Raw genomic sequence first — 20,699 nt, forward strand, 5'->3', positions numbered from 1 at the left:
GGCGGCAGCTGCCCATGGGCTGTAGCGTACACCACACATTGCATTAAGGGGGGGGGGGGGGGGGGTAGCACATTTAAACCTACACGTAATGTTGTATTATACAAAGTACTGTACATAAACAGATAAGTGAGCAATAAACAAGTGACATACAGTACAATACAATACAATGCAGGATAGGGACATGGTTTATAGACATTTCTGCATCAGCAATCACAGCACTCAGATAAGCAGCGGGGTGTGAGCACCTAAGTGTTAGGTGCCCTTGTGGGGGAAAAAGGTGTAGATGAAAATAAAAGAAAGGAAAAGTACATGAGGAAGAGGGTCCTGCTCGTGAGAGCTCACATTCTAAAGGGAAGGGATGCAGTATTTGGCTTTACTTCTTCCTTCTAAAGGTGGGTACACACTAGTAGATATATCTGCAGATCAATTGATCTGCAGATATATCTATGGACGGATCGGGCAGTGTGCTGTGCATACACACTGCCCGATCCATCGGGGACTGACATCATGAACTGGTTCAGCGGTCAATCACCGCCGGCCGCCGCAGCATGTGTACACACATCGACGCGCCAATATATCGGTAGATATATTGGCCGTCGGCTGTGCTGCGCGGCCGACGCGATACGTCTGTGAACGACGGAGTTCACAGACGTATCGGCCGTACACACTTGCCGATGATCCCGTGATATATCGGCCATTCAAGAGAACGGCCGATATATCGACCAGTGTGTACGGGCCTTAAGACAGTTATATGTGCTAACCGGTCCAACCCCATGCAAAGTGTTGTGTCCATTGCAACCCACTGGCAGCAGCCGGAACTGATCCCATTACTTCTTCCGTTCCCTCTTCAGTTGTGCTTCTGCTGATGCCATAGCCACTGGAGGCAGGGAGGGGGAGCACCTTCGTCTAACTGGCTCTAGGCACCTGGCATAAACTTACACCCATGCCGGTCAACCTAAATTACATCAATTATAATTCCTGGAATCATAAATTATTACACATGATATAACAGATAACCAGCTGCCACTCACTAGTCCTTTTAAACGGTTGTAGTGAAAATTTAGACAATCAAAATGTCGACAACCAAAAATGTAGAACAGTGTCAACAGTCTTAAAAATAATAACACAGCTGCTGCTAACAGCCACTGCTACAGACATCTTTAACGCCTCTGAGAGCCGACAGTTTAGACGCAGCAGTATAGGAGCAGTGACATAGTTAAAAGTAACTTTCTAAGCCTGGGCTGGAATTGGAAAATAGGGGGAAAAAAACATTGTGGGGTTCCTGACGGCATAGTGAGCGATGACTATATAATTGCATACTCCTGCTAAATTTTACAGATGAAGAAGGAAGCAAAGTGCTATCATTCAGTGACAGCGGAAGCTGCAAGTTCATGCTCCTAGCAGCACATTTCTTTGTCTCGGATGTGACTTCAGATTATACAGTAGTGAACATATCCGTTTAAAACTTGTCTGTAAAATATAGTTATGAGCGGGTTCGGATTCTCGGGATCCGAACCCCCCCGAACTTCCCCCTTTTTACACGGGTCCGAGGCAGACTCGGATCCTCCCGCCTTGCTCGGTTAACCCAAGCGCGCCCGAACGTCATCATCCCGCGGTCGGATTCTCGCGAGATTCGTATTCTATATAAGGAGCCGCGCGTCGCCGCCATTTTTCACTCGTGCATTGGAGATGATCGTGAAAGGACGTGGCTGGCGTCCTCTCAGTTTCTATGTTCAGTGGGCTGCAAATTGTGCTGCAAATATCTGTGCTCAGTGTGCTGCAAGTGCAAATATCTACGTTCTCTGCCTGAAAAACGCTCCACATCTGACTTTGCTCAGTGTGCTGCAAATATCTGTGCTCATTGTGCTAATTGCTTTATTGTGGGGACTGGGGACCAGCAGTATTATATAGTAGGAGGACAGTGCAGAGTTTTGCTGACCAGTGACCAGCAGTATTATACGTTCTCTGCTTGAAAAGCGCTCCATATCTGTGCTGCATTGTAGTATATAGTAGGAGGACAGTGCAGAATTTTGCTGACCACCAGTATAACTATATATATATATATATATATATATATATATATATATATATATAGCAGTACGGTACAGTAGTCCACTGCTCTACCTACCTCTGTGTCGTCAAGTATACTATCCATCCATACCTGTGGTGCATTTCAGTTTTGCACAGTTTGCTGACCACCAGTATATACTATATAGCAGTACGGTACAGAAGGCCACTGCTCTACCTACCTCTGTGTCGTCAAGTATACTATCCATCCATACCTGTGGTGCATTTCAGTTTTGCACAGTTTGCTGACCACCAGTATATACTATATAGCAGTACGGTACAGAAGGCCACTGCTCTACCTACTTCTGTGTCGTCAAGTATACTATCCATCCATACCTGTGGTGCATTTCAGTTTTGCAGTTTGCTGACCACCAGTATAACTATATATATATAGCAGTACGGTACAGTAGTCCACTGCTCTACCTACCTCTGTGTCGTCAAGTATACTATCCATCCATACCTGTGGTGTATTTCAGTTTTGCACAGTTTGCTGACCACCAGTATATACTATATAGCAGTACGGTACAGAAGGCCACTGCTCTACCTACCTCTGTGTCGTCAAGTATACTATCCATCCATACCTGTGGTGCATTTCAGTTGTGCGCAGTATATATAGTAGTAGGCCATTGCTATTGATATATTACTGGCATATAATTCCACACATTAAAAAATGGAGAACAAAAATGTGGATAAAATAGGGAAAGATCAAGATCCACTTCCACCTCGTGCTGAAGCTGCTGCGACTTGTCATGGCCGAGATGATGAAATGTCATCAACGTCGTCTGCCAAGGCCGATGCCCAATGTCATAGTAGAGAGCATGTAAAATCCCAAAAAATAAAGCTCAGTAAAATGACCCAAAAATCTAAATCAAAATCGTCTGAGGAGAAGCGTAAACTTGCCAATGTGCCATTTACGACACAGAGTGGCAAGGAACGGCTGAGGCCCTGGCCTATGTTCAAGGCTAGTGGTTCAGCTTCACATGAGGATGGAAGCACTCATCCTCCTGCTAGAAAACTTAAAAGAGTTAAGATGGCAAAAGCACAGCAAAGAACTGTGCGTTCTTCTAAATCACAAATCCCCAAGGAGAGTCCAATTGTGTCGGTTGCGATGCCTGACCTTCCCAACACTGGACGGGAAGAGGTTGCGCCTTCCACCATTTGCACGCCCCCTGCAAGTGCTGGAAGGAGCACCCGCAGTCCAGTTCCTGATAGTCAAAGTGAAGATGTCACTGTTGAAGTACACCAGGATGAGGATATGGGTGTTGCTGGCGCTGGGGAGGAAATTGACAAGGAGGATTCTGATGGTGAGGTGGTTTGTTTAAGTCAGGCACCCGGTGGAATTATTTCAACAGAAATGCGGACAACTGGTGTCAAGCCGTGTGTTGCCTTTGTCAAGCTGTAATAAGTAGGGGTAAGGACGTTAACCACCTAGGAACATCCTCCCTTATACGTCACCTGGACCGCATTCATCAGTAGTCAGTGACAAGTTAAAAAACTTTGGATGACAGCGGAAGCAGTCCACTGACCACTAAATCCCTTCCTCTTGTAACCAAGCTCCTGCAAACCACACCACCAACTCCCTCAGTGTCAATTTCCTCCTTAGACAGGAAAGCCAATAGTCCTGCAGGCCATGTCACTGTCAAGTCTGACGAGTCCTCTCCTGCCTGGGATTCCTCCGATGCATCCTTGAGTGTAACGCCTACTGCTGCTGGCGCTGCTGTTGTTGCTGCTGGGAGTCGATCTTCATCCCAGAGGGGAAGTCGGAAGACCACTTGTACTACTTCCAGTAAGCAATTGACTGTCCAACAGTCCTTTGCGAGGAAGATGAAATATCACAGCAGTCATCCTGCTGCAAAGCGGATAACTCAGGCCTTGGCAGCCTGGGTGGTGAGAAACGTGTTTCCGGTATCCACCGTTAATTCACAGGGAACTAGAGACTTGATTGAGGTACTGTGTCCCCGGTACCAAATACCATCTAGGTTCCATTTCTCTAGGCAGGCAATACCGAAAATGTACACAGACGTCAGAAAAAGAGTCACCAGTGTCCTAAAAAATGCAGTTGTACCCAATGTCCACTTAACCACGGACATGTGGACAAGTGGAGCAGGGCAGACTCAGGACTATATGACTGAGACAGCCCACTGGGTAGATGTATTGCCTCCCGCAGCAAGAACAGCAGTGGCGGCACCAGTAGCAGCATCTCGCAAACGCCAACTCGTTCCTAGGCAGGCTACGCTTTGTATCATCGCTTTCCATAAGAGGCACACAGCTGACAACCTCTTACGGAAACTGAGGATCATCATCGCAGAATGGCTTACCCCAATTGGACTCTCCTGAAGATTTGTGACATCGGACAACGCCACCAATATTGTGCGTGCATTACATCTGGGCAAATTCCAGCACGTCCCATGTTTTGTACATACATTGAATTTGGTGGTGCAGAATTATTTAAAGAACGACAGGGGCGTGCAAGAGATGCTGTCGGTGGCCCGAAGAATTGCGGGCCACTTTCGGCATTCAGCCACCGCGTGCCGAAGACTGGAGCACCAGCAAACAGTCCTGAACCTGCCCTGCCATCTGAAGCAAGAGGTGGTATTCAACCCTCTATATGCTTCAGAGGATGGAGGAGCAGCAAAAGGCCATTCAAGCCTATACATCTGCCTACGATATAGGCAAAGGAGGGGGAATGCACCTGACTCAAGCGCAGTGGAGAATTATTTCAACGTTGTGCAAGGTTCTGCAACCCTTTGAACTTGCCACACGCGAAGTCAGTTCAGACACTGCCAGCCTGAGTCAGGTCATTCCCCTCATCAGGCTTTTGCAGAAGAAGCTGGAGACATTGAAGGAGGAGCTAAAACAGAGCTATTCCGCTAGGCATGTGGGACTTGTGGATGGAGCCCTTAATTCGCTTAACCAGGATTCACGGGTGGTCAATCTGTTCAAATCAGAGCACTACATTTTGGCCACCGTGCTCAATCCTAGATTTAAAACCTACGTTGGATCTCTCTTTCCGGCAGACAAAAGTCTGCAGAGGTTCAAAGACCTGCTGGTGAGAAAATTGTCAAGTCATGCGGAACGTGACCCGTCAACAGCTCCTCCTTCACATTCTCCCGCAACTGGGGATGCGAGGAAAAGGCTAAGAATTAAGAGCCCACCCGCTGGCGGTGATGCAGGGCAGTCTGGAGCGAGTGCTGATATCTGGTCCGGACTGAAGGACCTGCCAACGATTACTGACATGTCGTCTACTGTCACTGCATATGATTCTGTCACCATTGAAAGAATGGTGGAGGATTATATGAGTGAACGCATCCAAGTAGGCACGTCAGACAGTCCGTACGTATACTGGCAGGAAAAAGAGGCAATTTGGAGGCCCTTGCACAAACTGGCTTTATTTTACCTAAATTGCCCCCCCTCCAGTGTGTACTCCGAAAGAGTGTTTAGTGCAGCCGCTCACCTTGTCAGCAATCGGCGTACGAGGTTACTTCCAGAAAATGTGGAGAAGATGATGTTTATCAAAATTAACTATAATCAATTCCTCCGTGGAGACATTCACCAGCAATTGCCTCCAGAAAGTGCACAGGGACCTGAGATGGTGGATTCCAGTGGGGACGAATTAATAATCTGTGAGGAGGGGGATGTACACAGTGAAAGGGGTGAGGAATCGGACGATGAGGAGGAGGTGGGCATCTTGCCTCTGTAGAGCCAGGAGAGATTGATTGCTTCTTTTTTGGTGGGGGCCCAAACCAACCAGTCATTTCAGTCACAGTTGTGTGGCAGACCCTGTCGCTGAAATGATGGGTTTGTTAAAGTGTGCATGTCCTGTTTATACAACATAAGGGTGGGTGGGAGGGCCCAAGGACAATTCCATCTTGCACCTCTTTTTTCTTTCATTTTTCTTTGCATCATGTGCTGTTTGGGGACTATTTTTTTGAAGTGCCATCCTGCCTGACACTGCAGTGCCACTCCTAGATGGGCCAGGTGTTTGTGTCGGCCACTTGGGTCGCTTAGCTTAGTCATCCAGCGACCTCGGTGCAAATTTTAGGACTAAAAATAATATTGTGAGGTGTGAGGTGTTCAGAATAGACTGAAAATTAGTGGAAATTATGGTTATTGAGGTTAATAATACTATGGGATCAAAATGACCCCCAAATTCTATGATTTAAGCTGTTTTTGAGGGTTTTTTGTTAAAAAAACACCCAAATCCAAAACACACCCGAATCCGACAAAAAAATTTCAGGGAGGTTTTGCAAAAAACGCGTCAGAATCCAAAACACGGCCGCGGAACCGAATCCAAAACCAAAACCCGAAAAATTTCCGGTGTACATCACTAGTAAAATATAGGATAACATCAGTCATGGCCCACGCAGGTAGAAATGCATCAATTAACGGGGCAGATGCACTTTGGGCTGAATTCAATTAGCCCTGTTCATTTAGCGGGGGTGAAAAGCATGGTAGCCTCGGGCTTTAACACCATTGAGCTATTCAATTCCAGTCCCTTTTTCATCCGAGACCCTTCTGAAAACCCATTAAATTAACATGTTAATGGAAGTTACACAGACATATATTAACAGGATCACCTCACCTGTTAACATGCTAGTTATCTGGGATTTCTTTTTGAGCCTATTGAGGCTCAAAAAAAAAAAACCCCAGTTAACTGCAGCCTGCGGACTGCAGTCAGGCTCTCTGACTTACCCGCGGGTTCAATTAGCCCGTGGTAAATTGCCACCGCTAATTGAATCTCCCCCATGTCAGGCTTCAAGCAAAACACAACCTCTGGCTTTACTCTCCTCAACAATAAACAGCTGTCACACTGTAGGTCATAGCTACCAAAGGACCATTTAAATTCTCAACACTTTCATGGTTTAAAACAGGGATGGGGAACCTTCGGCCCTCTTGCTGTTGTTGAACTACACATCCCAGCATGCCCTGCAACAGTTTTAGCATGGCCAAATAGCAAACTGTAGCAAGGCATGCTGGTATGTGTAGTTCAACAACAGCTGGAAGGCCAAAGGTTTTCGGGGGTTTTACCTCATTTTCATATGTACTAACCCCCGGCCGCCGAGTTTTCGCCGCTGAGGGTATCGCCATTTTTTTGATGGCGATACCCTGTAAAAAAGTATGTACTTCTTATCGCCAGTCGCCGCTGACCCGACTCCCCCCGGCATACCTCCGTCCAGGCAGCCCTGGTCCCGGAAGCTAAACTCCTCCTCTTCCTAGCAACACAGCAGGATGTCCTTCCGGCTGCAGGGAGTAGGAGGCAGCGCCCGGGATGGCCTGGTGCCTGCTTCCCAGCCAGGGAGGAGAGGGAGAGCCCAGGGAGTTGACAGAGACCCCTCACATACCTGCTCACAGGTATCGCGGGGGGCCTCTGTCACTGTATTGCGCTGTTAATCGCATATGTTAATACATATGCAATTAGCATTGCAGCGGTAGGCAGCGAGGGGCGGCGATGTATTTTAATATATCCCGCCCTTTCGGTCTAAAAACACATCTATGCTAAACAGTTTTTGCTCAATCTATAATTCCCATGGATTGCTTAGGTAAATCAGGAGCAACTGTTAGATGAATCACCTCTATTCCTGTTAAGTACCCTGTGAATAAGGGGTCTGTTCCTGAAGCAGTGAAAAGTGTGGGGAAGTGAGCCAGTGAAGAAGTTGCCCATGGCAAGCAAACAGCATTGAAGTACCATTTATAATTTGCATAGTATACAATTGTACGGAGCAGCCGATTGGTTGCCATGGACAAATTCTCTACTGGCTCACTTCCCAACTCTTTTCACTGCTTCATGAATAGACCCCTTAATTATAAAACAAAATTAAACATCTTATAGGAAAGATTTCCTGTCTGAAAAGTGGGACTATCCTGGGAGAAGGTGGCACATATTCTTGGGTTTACTAGGTAAGCAGCATTTCAGCACCATCCTTCTCACCTATGAGTGGGGGAGTTAGATATGTAGTCTGGGTTATTTTAAGCACCAGTAACCTTACTGTCTGCCAGTTTCAGGCTGAAGCTATTTCAGATGGTCTTACTGGAAGTCCGACAATCTCTACAGTGACATGACAGTTTCCCCTACCGCAAGGTCACTTGACATTAAGAGGTCATAGTGTTTGTTTCCTGTAGGAATAATCTCATAAACCAGAGTATCCCCAGAAAAAAACAGTAAGATACAGGGGTCTATTTAATAAACATAAATATCGCTTTTCTCCAGCACTTTAGTTGAAGAAAACCATACTTTTGTTTTCTCTTTAATTACATGAAGTGTGAAGAAATCACTGATATCTCCGCCTTTTCATTCCTGTCACGTTCCTGCAGCCCCATTGGATATAATGGGTGCTGTCAGGGGCAGACTGAGGGGCAGACTGAGGGGCAAGTAGGGGTGGGGGTGGGGGGACGGGGAAGATCCCCGGTGGGCTGATGGCCACGTGGGCCTATTTTGTTTGTTGACATGTGAGAGGTGGTGCTGCCACCAAGGTTATACGATATACCTCTGGTGCTGTCCATGTGAGGACACTTCTACAGATTTTTACAGGGCCCTGTCAGTTCCCAATCTGCCTGTGCACGACAATGGAATATACTAGTGCTACATACTTTATAGGGTATCCGGTCTTTAGGTCGACAGCACTTAAGTCGCCACTCATTAGGTCGACATGGTCTATAGGTCGACTTGGACATGCCCGAAGCATGGTGAGCGAAGTGAGCCATGCAAGGGGATACGGTGCACTAATTGGGGTTCTCAGTCACTTTATGAAGAAAACAACATTAAAAAAAAAAAAAAAAAACTCATGTCGACCTTTTTCCTTGTCGACCTAATGACCGTGATGACCTATTTCAGGTGTCGACCTAGTTACTGTCGACCAACAGTGGTCAACCTAATGACTGTCGACCCTATGATCCACACCCACTGTATAGATGTTACAGCAAAGAATTATAAACCCTCTTGGTGTCACTGAGCCTTTTTAAAACAGCAGTGGAAATGTGAAACAAATTGTAATACCAAAATTTATATTATTATTTTTTTTTTCCCCTGTGGGGGTCAATGTGTATGTATTCTCCTGTTGGGAGCAATGTGTTTTATTCTTTTCTAGTGCAATGTTTTTCATCTGCGATTGCGCCCGAGTTGTACCGCACATGCATGCATCACGATGATGTTCGAACAGAGTTGCAGCACGGACTCCGAAAAACGCACCAAGAAGTGTATTAGAAATGTGTTGGATTTTCCTGTGTGGTTACAGGGGGTTGTCTATTCAGACGCAGATGTAACGTAGTGTGGGCGTGTTTCTGAAAGTGGTTGAATATAGAGACTTGAATTGCTCACATTGGAGGCAATACTCAGACGGATGATCTACACCGAGCATTTGGCTGGTAACAGTTACAATGGCGCGACCGATGGTGGTGTCTCAAGATGCACAAAGCATGATTGCAGCATTGGTAGACATTGGAAGGGGGCATCTCAGCCCTTGCATATTTGGATGCATGGATGTACAGTGCACTAGGGAACTGCATTAAAGCGTCATCAGCATAAAGTTACAGATGCAACTGCAGAAAGTGAAGGCAGCAACTTCGTCAAACTCAGCATTAGATCCTATGAGGATGAATCCCGGACCTCAACAGACCTCGCCCCCATTAGGGCTACTTCCATAAATTTCTCGGGCTGGTTTTCCATCCTAATCTTCCCCTGTGTATCACTGTATCATTCACCATGCAGAACACAGATATAATGCCGTTTGACATGGGATCCGGTCTCTAGGTCAACACTATCTAGGTCGACCACTATTGGTCAACAGTAACTAGGTCGACAGGGTTTCTAGGTCGACAGGGTCTCTAGGTCAACAGGTCAAAAGGTCGACATGAGTTTTTCACGTTTTATTTTCTTTTTTTGAACCTTAACGATCCACGTGGACTACGGTTGTAACGGTAATCTGTGCCGAGCGAAGTCGCTCGCCATGCGAGGGGACACGGTGCACTAACTGGGGTTCCCGGTCACTCTACGAAGAAAACGACACCAAAAAAACAAAAAAACTCATGTCGACCTTTTGACCTGTCGACCTAGACCATGTTGACCTAAAGATCCTGTCGTCCTACAGACTCTGTCGACCTAGTTACTGTCGACCAATAGTGGTCGACATAGACACTGTCGACCTAGTTACTATCTATCTTCCATACCACACCCGTTTGACATTACACTAAAGAGTACACTGGTGCAATATTGCAAATACTGTACAAAGTAAATAAGTCAAATACACATTAAATACCAGTATAGCTCACAACACTGCATTATTAACAGGGCTTTATAGCCATGGTAATATACACACGTGGGTGGACCCTGCATCGTTGCACACAGTGCCTACTAAGCCGCAGCGTGATTGACAGGCTGTGGCTGTATAAGGACGGGGAGACGTTGGAGCCACGCAGCATTCCCAAAAACGGGGGGGGGGGGGGGGGGGATGGTTGTGTGTCATCTTTTCCGGTAGTGCCCTCCAATGCAGATTTCCTGGCCCGTCTGAGTGAAAAACAAAACACCCGCCACCCTGCATAACCTGAGCAAAGACACAGCTGCTGTGTGAAGTGCATTCATCTGTCCCAGAATGAGGTGTAGAGCAACGTACTCAAGTCCCAAAACATTTCAGGGCCTATTTATCACCATCCACATCTTGGATGCGGACGTCATGTGATGAAAATCGCCCAAACTCGCACTGTGATAACTGATCACATTGCAGGGATGTATCAATTATCGCATGCAGGGACAGAGCTTGCAGTCAAGCTCTGTCCCTGCAATGCCTCGTCGAAGCATCATCGGGTATTTTTTTTTAAAATACCCTGATGTCCTGCTGCGCATCCGCCGCTATCTCCGCCGCTTAGTTGACCCCCCGTCGCCATGGATTCCCCACAGCAGGATAATATATTCACCAGTCCAGGGAGCCGGTCCACGCTGCTCCCGCCGGGCTGCCGGATCCAGTGTGTTGCGGTGACCCCCGGTGCTGTAAAGTGCACTGCCGCTTTGCAGCGTCACTTTACCGCACCGGGGTCACATTGCAGAATATGGTGGACCCGGCAACTGGCGGCGCTCACCGGAGCAGTGGACACCGGCTCCCTGGACAGGTGAGTAGGTTTTTTTTTTTTTTACACTTTGATCAGCTTGTGTGTCCATCGGACACACATAGCTGATCACTGTAGCCGGGTCCCGCTCAGCTTTCTCTGGGGCAGAGAATGCTGGGCAAATGCCTCCCTGTCGCAGTGCTGCCCTGTGATCTCATCAGCATGAGCTGACAAGATTATCACAGGGCACACTGCAGGATTTTTTTTACACATTTTTTTATTTTATTTTAGTAAATGTGGTCAGATCGCATTTCTCATTATAAGTATGGGGAATGCGATGTGGATTACTAAACAAAAGTGAATTCAAGGGTTTGGAGCAGTTTTTCATGAAAAGTGCTCCAAATGCCCTTTAATACATTTAGGTGATGCTAAAATAATGTGAAAAGGGTGTGAAAACACCCTTTCTCACATTATTTTTGTAAAAATAATGTTAATAAATAGACCTCTTCATGTTTTCAGCTCACCTGTGGATCTTTAAAATGTGACAATTAGTGTGGAATTCAAATGTTTGAAAAGTCGGTTGGGTGTCTGTTTTTTTCTGTCTATTAGATAGGAAAAAAAAGACTCCCAACTGACTTTTCAAACATTTGAATCTACCCCTTAGACTGGTATACACTTTATGATGTGTATAACCGGCTGATGGCGCAGCTAATAGAACAATATTTCTGCTGCGGGGTACACTGGGCTCCACAAGTCTGGACAATGGGGTGTAGAGTAGGATCTTGATCCGAGGCACCAACAGACTCAAAGCTTTGACTGTTACCAGAATGCACAGCGCCACCTCCTATATCACCCCGCCTCCCAGCACAGGAGCTCAGTTTGTCAGTTGGTGCTGCAGTAAGCAGGCACTTAACAGAGGGGCTGCTCCAAGCAGCCCTGAGAAAAGGTCAGGCGTACCATAAGCAGGCCCGCACTTCCAAACCTGGTAAGCCGAAGCCCAAAAGAGCCTGGGCTGCCCGTCAGCCAGCTGCCAAGACAATAAGCCTGCCGCATGACGGGGCGGGCCTCCCCCTGGGGGATCCCAGGGTGGGAGGCCGGCTTCTAGGGTATACCCAGGAATGGTTGAAGACCACTTCAGATGCCTGGGTACGGGAAGTCGTCACTCGAGGTTACGCCATTGCCTTCAAAAACCGACCCCCTCATCAATTTTGCCAGACAGACGTCCCTTTGGACCGGACAAAGGCAAAAACTCTACACTTGGTGGTACAGACCCTCCTGGATACAGGAGTCGTAGTACAGGTGCCTCTTGCTCAGAGGGGCCGGGGGTACTATTCTCCGCTGTTTCTAGTCCCGAAACCAAATGGGTCCTCCCGGCCCATTCTCAACCTCAAGGCATTGAACAGGTTTGTGATTTTTTCCAAGTTCCGTATGGAAACCCTTCGCTCTATAGTTCTGGCCTTGGAACCTGGGGACTACATGGTCTCCTTGGACATACAGGATGCTTACCTGCATATTCCTATAGCAGTGTCACATCAACAGTACCTGAGGTTTGCTATTGGCAACATCCATTACCAGTTTCGGGCGTTACCTTTTTGGTTTAACAACGGCTCCGCGAGTCTTCACCAAAGTTATGGCGGTGATGACGGTGGTACTCCGCCGTCAAGGGGTCAGGATACTGCCGTATCTGGACAACTTGTTAATCCTGGAAATTCCCCAGATCTTCTCCTGTGTCATCTGGATATGACTGTCCAGTTTCTAAAAGCCCACGGGTGGCTCATCTACTGGAAGAAATCCTCCCTGGTCCCTGCTCAGAGCATGGTGCACCTGGGAGCGCTGTCAGACACTCACAACCAGAGGTTGTTCTTGTCTCAGGAGAAAGTCCTGAAGCTTAAGGCAGGATTCGTTGCTTCCTTTTTGTCCGCAAGTGTCGATACATTCGGCTATGCAGGTCTCGGGCCTCATGGGGTCAGCTTTCGACATGGTGGAGTATGCTCAATTCCATTCTCACCCCCTCCAGAAGCTGATTCTAGCCAAGTGGGACGGCCTGCCTCACCGGATCAGGTCTCACATGATCTCATTGACTCCGGAGGTCCGTCTTGTCGCTGCTCTGGTGGCTCCAGGACCAACAATTGTGCAAGGGCCGTCCCTTCTGGATATCCAACTGGGTCCTGTTGACGACAGATGCCAGTCTAAGAGGTTGGGGCGCGGTGCTGAAGCAGCACTCCTTACAGGGTCGGTGGACCAAGGAGGAATCTCTCCTCTCGATCAACATTCTGGAGTTGCGGGCGGTCTTCAATGTGTTGAACCTGGCCTAGCATTTAATTCAGAACCATCCTGTTCAAGTACAGTCGGACAACACCACCACAGTGGCTTACATAAATCATCAAGGCGGCACTCGAAGCCGTTTGGCAATGAAGGAAGTCTCATGGATTCTACAGTGGGCAGAACGCCATCTACCGGCAATATCGGCAATATTCATTCCGAGAGTCTTGAATTGGGAAGCGGACTCTCTCAGTCGTCAGGACGTGCATGCCGGCGAGTGGGGCCTCCATCCAGAAGTGTTTCAACTCCTCGTGGAAAGCTGGGGTCTTCCAGATGTGGATCTGATGGCGTCTCGACACAATCACAAGGTACCGGTCTTCGGAGCAAGGACAAGGGATCCTCAAGCAGCATTCGTGGATGCGCTGGCGGTGCCGTGGAGGTTTTGTCTGCCGTACGTGTTCCCTACGGTGTCACTCCTGCCCAGGGTAATTCGGAAGTTCAAGCAAGAAAAAGGAAATCTGCTTCTCATAGCTCCGGCGTAGCCCAGACGGCACTGGTTCTCAGACCTGCAAGGCCTATCGTCAGAGTGTCCACTTCTACTTCCACAACGCCCAGACCTCCTCGTTCAGGGCCCTTGTGTCTACCAGGACCTAGGCCGGCTATCTTTGACGGCGTGGCTCTTGAAGCTTCCGTCTTGAGGGCTAAGGGTTTTTCTGAAGAGGTCATTAAAACTATGTTGCGGGCTTGGAAACCGGCTTCTGCTCGGATTTACCATAGGGTCTGGCATTCATACTTTGTTTGGTGCACATCTAACAATTATGACGCTTCCAAGTTTAGTACAGCCAAACTTTTGGCTTTTCTGCAGCAGGGTCTAGATTTAGGCCTGCGTCTGGCCTCCCTCAAGGTTCATATTTCTGCCTTGTCGGTTTGGTTTCAGAGAAAAAAATAAGATTTTAAACCTACCGGTAAATCTATTTCTCCTAGTCCGTAGAGGATGCTGGGGACTTCGTAAGGACCATGGGGTATAGACGGGCTCCGCAGGAGACATGGGCACTATAAAGAACTTTAGAATGGGTGTGCACTGGCTCCTCCCTCTATGCCCCTCCTCCAGACCTCAGTTAGAGAAACTGTGCCCAGAGGAGACGGACAGTACGAGGAAAGGATTTTTGTTAATCTAAGGGCAAGATTCATACCAGCCCACACCATCCACACCGTATAACCTGGACTATACGCAACCAGTTAACAGTATGAACAAAACAGTATCAGCCAACGACTGATCTTAACCGTAACATAACCCTTATGTAAGCAATAACTATATACAAGTCATGCAGAAATATGTCCGCACTGGGACGGGCACCCAGCATCCTCTACGGACTAGGAGAAAAAGATTTACCGGTAGGTTTAAAATCTTATTTTCTCTTACGTCCTAGAGGATGCTGGGGACTCCGTAAGGACCATGGGGATTATACCAAAGCTCCAAACCGGGCGGGAGAGTGCGGATGACTCTGCAGCACCGATTGAGCAAACATGAGGTCCTCCTCAGCCAGGGTATCAAACTTGTAGAATTTTGTAAAAGTGTTTGAACCCGACCAAGTAGCTGCTCGGCAAAGCTGCAAGGCCGAGACGCCTCGGGCAGCCGCCCAAGAAGAGCCCACCTTCCTAGTGGAATGGCCCTTTACTGAATTTGGTAACGGCAATCCAGCCGTAGAATGAGCCTGCTGAATCGTGTTACAGATCCAGCGAGCAATAGTCTGCTTAGAGCAGGAGTGCCAACCTTGTTGGCTGCATACAGGACAAACAGTGCCTCTGTTTTCCTAACCCGAGCCGTCCTGGCTACGTAAATTTTTTAGGCCCTGACTACATCAAGGGATTTGGAATCCTCCAAGTCTCCCGTAGCCACAGGCACCACAATAGGTTGGTTCATATGAAAAGATGACACCACCTTAGGCAAAAATTGAGGACGAGTCCTCAACTCTGCTCTACCCTCATGAAAAATGAGATAGGGGCTCTTATGAGATAAGGCCGCCAATTCGGACACCCGCCTTGCAGATGCCAAGGCCAACAACATGACCACTTTCCAAGTGAGAAACTTTAATTCAACTGTTTGAAGAGGTTCAAACCAGTGAGATTTTAGGAACTGTAACACCATGTTAAGGTCCCATGGTGCCACTGGAGGCACAAAAGGAGGCTGGATGTGTAGCACTCCCTTTACAAAAGTTTGGACTTCTGGGAGAGAAGCCAATTCCTTCTGGAAGAATATAGATAGGGCCGAAATCTGTACCTTAAATGGAGCCTAGCTTTAGGCCTATATCCACTCCTGTCTGTAGAAAGTGGAGAAAATGGCCCAAGTGAAAATCTTCCGTAGGAGCATTCTTGGCTTCACACCAAAATACATACTTCCTCCAGATACGGTGATAATGTTTCGCCGTCACTTCCTTCCTAGCCTTTATCAGAGTAGGGATGACTTCTTCCGGAATACCCTTCCCCGCTAGGATTCGGTGTTCAACCGCCATGCCGTCAAACGTAACCGTGGTAAGTCTTGGAACACGCAGGGTCCCTGCTACAACAGGTCCTCCCTGAGAGGAAGAGGCCACGGATCTTCTGTGAGCATCTCCTGAAGATCTGAATACCAGGCCCTTCAAGGCCAATCTGGAACAATGAGTATTGTCCGTACTCTTTTCCGTCTTATGATTCTCAATATTTTTGAGGTGAGAGGAAGAGGAGGGAAAAATAGGATTTTGGTACTTACCAGGTAAATCCTTTTCTTTGAATCCATAGGGGGCACTGGAGTACTCTTGGGATATGGACGGTGTTAGCAAGGACTGGGCACTGAATATTCAAATTTCAGTAACTCTCCTCCCCTCCATACTCCCAGAATACCAGTGTTTTTTCCTGAGGCGAACAGGATAGAGAGGATGAACAATGGAGAATTACCTATAATATTATAACATAACGGACAACAATAAAGTTGACACATAACGTAACTGACAACTAACCAGTTAACACCATAACCGATAAATCGGTGAGAATGTGTTACCATAAGATCCCCTGAACTTACCACAACCAGGTAAAACTGCTCTGGGTGGGCGTCCAGTGCCCCCTATGGATTCAAAGAAAAGGATTTACCTGGTAAGTACCAAAATCCTATTTTCTTTTTCATCCACTAGGGGTCACTGGAGTACTCTTGGGACGTACCAAAGTTCCCTCGTGGGCGGGAGAGCTGTTTGGCACCTGTAACACTAGGCGGCCAAAGCTAGATGCTGATGCCGCAAACGTATTAACTTGTAAAAGCGCACAAACGTGTGCACTGATGACTATGTAGCCGCACGGCAATTCTGCGTCGTAGACACCCCACGACCAGCTGCCCCTGAAGTTTCCACAGAACGTGTGGAAAGAGCGGTTACTGATGTAGGCGGCTGTAACCTAGCATGAAGGTAAGCCTGACGTATGGTCAGTTTTATCCATCTGGATGGGTGGTCTTCTGTTTGCCGGCGGTCGGGCTCCTGGCGCTCAGTATACCGGCGCCGGAAGCCCGACAGCCGGCATACCGACACTTATTTTCCCTCGTGGGGGTCCACGACCCCCATAGAGGGAGAATAAAATAGTGTGGCGCGCGTAGCGCGCCACCGTGCCCGTAGCGTGGCGAGCGCAGCGAGCCCGCAAGGGGCTCATTTGCGCTCGCCAAGCTGTCGGTAAGCCGGCGGTCGGGCTCCCGGCGCCGGGATGCTGGTCGCCGGGAGCCCGACCGCCGGCCAGCCGTAGTGAACCCATCTGGATAAGGTCTGCTTAGAAGCTGGCCAACCCATCTTGGCAGCATTATAGAGAACAAACAACGTATCCGTCTTACGAACTGTAGACGTTCGGGATACATAAACGCGTAATGCGCGTACCACATCCAAAGTTCCAGACTGTCCTGTTAACACAGGAACTACTATTGGTTGATTGATGTGAACATATGACACTACCTTTTGCCAGAAAGCGGGATTCGTACGAAGCTCCGCTCTGTCATCATGAAAACTACAAACAGTGGCTTGCATGACAAGGCACCCAAATCTGAAACACGCCTTGCCGAAGCTAAGGCTAGGAGAAAAAATCGTTTTCCAAGTGAGAAACTTAACATCCACTTGATGTAAGGGTTCAAAGTATGAAGCTGTACAAAATCTAAAACCAGATTCAAGTCCCATGGCGCTGTAGGTGGAATGAATGGAGGCTGTACTCTGAGAACACCTTGCAGAAAAGGTGTGTGAGACGGCAATAGAGCCAATATTCTTAGAAAGTAAATTGACAAAGCAGATACCTGCACCTTTAGTGTAGATAAACGCAGTCCTCCATCTAACCCCGTTTGTAGAAATAACAAAAGACGGGATAACTTGAAAGATGATGTCGGAAACTTACGAACTTCACACCAACCTATATAGGCACGCCAAATCCTGTAATAATGAGCTGTCGTAACTGGATTTCTAGCACGTAACATGGTTGTTATAACCGATAGTGGAATGCCCTCTCTTCTTAAGAGGGCGGTCTCAACAGCCACCCCTTCAAACGCATCCGCGCTAAATCGGGGTAAAGGAATGGACCCTGTCGTAACAGGTCCGGACGTAACGGAAGCGGCCAAGGATCGTCTGCGAGTAAGCAACAGAGAGAGCAGCGGAAACGGTGGAAACAGATACCTGAGGCTGTACGGCCACGCAATCGTGAGAGCATCCACTGCCACTGCCTTTGGATCTCGCGTTCTGGACACATACTGGCTTTTGGTGATTGTGGCGAGATGTCATCAGGTCCACTGGAGGGTAACCCCACCTCTGGACCAACATGTGAAACACTTCTGGATTTAATGCCCATTCTCCTGGATGAAAATCCCGATGGCTGAGATCATCCGCCTCCCAGTTGTCCATTCTCGTAATGAACACTACCACCAATATCACTTGGTGATGTTCGGCCCAATTGAGGATTCGAGCTACTTCCCGCATTGCCATGCGGCTTCTCTTTCCCTTTGTTTATTGACGTACGCGACCGCCATTGCGTTGTCTGACTGCACTTGGACCGTCTGAGACCGAAGCAAGTGCACTACTTGTCGTAGCACATTGTAAATTGGTCGGAGTTCTAGGACATTTATAGACAGCAATCTGTCGTGATCCTCCCAGAGACCCTGGAGCTGACAATTTTGAACTACAGCTCCCCAACCTCTGAGACTCGCGTCTGTGATTAGCACTATCCAATTCCAGACGCCTAACCGAGTTCCTGCGGATAGATTGTGTACTTGGAGCCACCAGAGTACAGAAACTCTGGCCCGTGGAGACAACCTCACCCTCTAGTGAAACTGCAGATGCGAGGCCGACCACTGTTTGAGCACATGCAGTTGAAAAGGAAGTGAGTGAAATCTTCCGAACAGAAGCGCTTTGAAAGCCGCCACTATTGTGCCTAACAGGCGAATGCACAAACATACCGAGGCTTGAGCACTAATCGTACCAGATGACGAATAGTCTGTACTTTCTGTTCTGGTAGACAAATTCCTCGATCTACCGTATCGAGAATCATTCCTAGGAAATGAAGTCGTTGAGACGGAATCCGATGTGAATTCTTGAACATGACAAACCAACCGTGCTGAACCAGCACATTGTACCTTAGCAACGCATGTTGAAGGCGCAGTTGGTTAAGACGGAGCTTTGATGAGCAAATCGTCTAAGTACGGAACTATTATCACTTACAGGAATATGAGATGAGCCATCAAAACATACATCACTTTGGTGAATACCCTAAGCTCTGACGAGAGGGCAAACGGTAGAGTCTGAAACTGATAATAGATCTGCCGTATTGCAAACGCAAGAACCTCTGAAGAGGAGGCCAAATCGGAATGTGTAAGTACGCATCCTCGAGATCCAGCGCAATCATGAATTCCTGTGGCTCTAAACCTGCAAGTACTGTCCGCAGAGATTCCATCTTGAATCTGTAGTAAGTATGCAATATTGGCCTGACCAAGCCATCCGGCTTTGGTACCACAACAGACTGGAATAATAACCGTGACCTTGTTGGTGTACAGGGACCGGAATCAAAACTGCTGACTCCAGCAGAGAGTGAATAGCAATTTACCGAACCGTCCTCTTCCTACACAGGCAGTCCTGTGTTGAAAAACCGCAAAGGCGGTAGACTGCTTTTAACACTAAATTGCGGATCCACCCATCTGTGGATATCTGCAACCATGCCAAATGAAACGTCTGAAGGCGTGCTCCCACAACTGGAGCACCGAGATGGGCTGGGAGCCCGTCATGCCACTGGCTTGCCGGTGACCGTAGAGTCCGGACGACTGGCGTTGGTTTGTTGAAAACCACGTCCTCGACCTCGCCTACCAGGCGTGGCTGTTTGTCTACCACGGCCTCGAAAGGGCTGAGGTCTAAAGGATTCGAACGCTGGTCCAGAGTATCCCGTGAAAAATACCTTTGTCCAAATCAGGACCAAACAACCTTCGCATAATGTAATGCTTCTATTCTTCTCTAGACCTTTGCCTCCGCCTGCTAAGGACGCAGCCAGAGCGCTTGTCGTGCCACAACAAGTGACGCTGAAAGGCGAGAACTGACTAGGCAGACGTCCGTAGAAGCTGTACATAGATAATCAGCAGCTTCGCAGATTTGATCAGCGAGAAGCATAAGGTGGACGTTTTGTAGGGCGGACCTGAGTCCTGTTATCCAGACAAGCAACGCCGTAGTTACCCAAATGCCAACCAAACACGGTCGAAGCAACACCCCTGCTGCTGTATACAGCGACTCTAGCATAGCTCCCATGGAGATGTCACTGACTTTAGAAACGGGTAACTAGACCGAAATCGGCGAGGTTTCGAAACCTGTGTATCAGGATCCTATTAACATCTTATTTAGAGATTCCACGCTGGAGATCTGTGGCCTTAGTAAAGACCACCTTATAAATTGTCAGAGCCTCTTCAGTCCCTGTAAACTTCAGAGTCTGACGCACCCACACTATCTGACTGCTGGTCTTCTCACATTCATCTTGCGCAGTTAGGCCTGGCATAGAATCGTCAGGATTGCAACATAGCAGAAACTGGGAATTTATAAGGCAAATGAAAACTCTCTTTGCAAAATAGGAGATGAAATGGGAGTATAAAATATACTGTGCATGTGGTAGACCTCACCGGGAACCCACTGGTACAGACATTGCAGTGAAACAACTTTTCCGTCTTTGCTGGTGACTGACTTATTATGTAACCAGACAAATAAATAGACAAAGACAAACCAATTCCACCTCAGTAAAATTGTCAAAGTGCAGTGCACGTGGCCAGACCATAAGAAACCTGATGCAAAAATTCCTACCAACACCCCTGC

The 20,699-nt window shown here is 47.8% G+C and overlaps 1 protein-coding gene across 14 annotated transcripts in view; it reads right to left on the reverse strand.

Annotated features, from left to right (window-relative positions):
- MCF2L (MCF.2 cell line derived transforming sequence like) overlaps positions 1-20,699 on the reverse strand; it is a 648,156-nt gene that overhangs the window by 539,587 nt on the left and 87,870 nt on the right. The window lies entirely within an intron of this gene.

This window comes from Pseudophryne corroboree, chromosome 2 (assembly GCF_028390025.1).
Source record: "Pseudophryne corroboree isolate aPseCor3 chromosome 2, aPseCor3.hap2, whole genome shotgun sequence".
Taxonomy (NCBI): Eukaryota; Metazoa; Chordata; class Amphibia; order Anura; family Myobatrachidae; genus Pseudophryne; species Pseudophryne corroboree.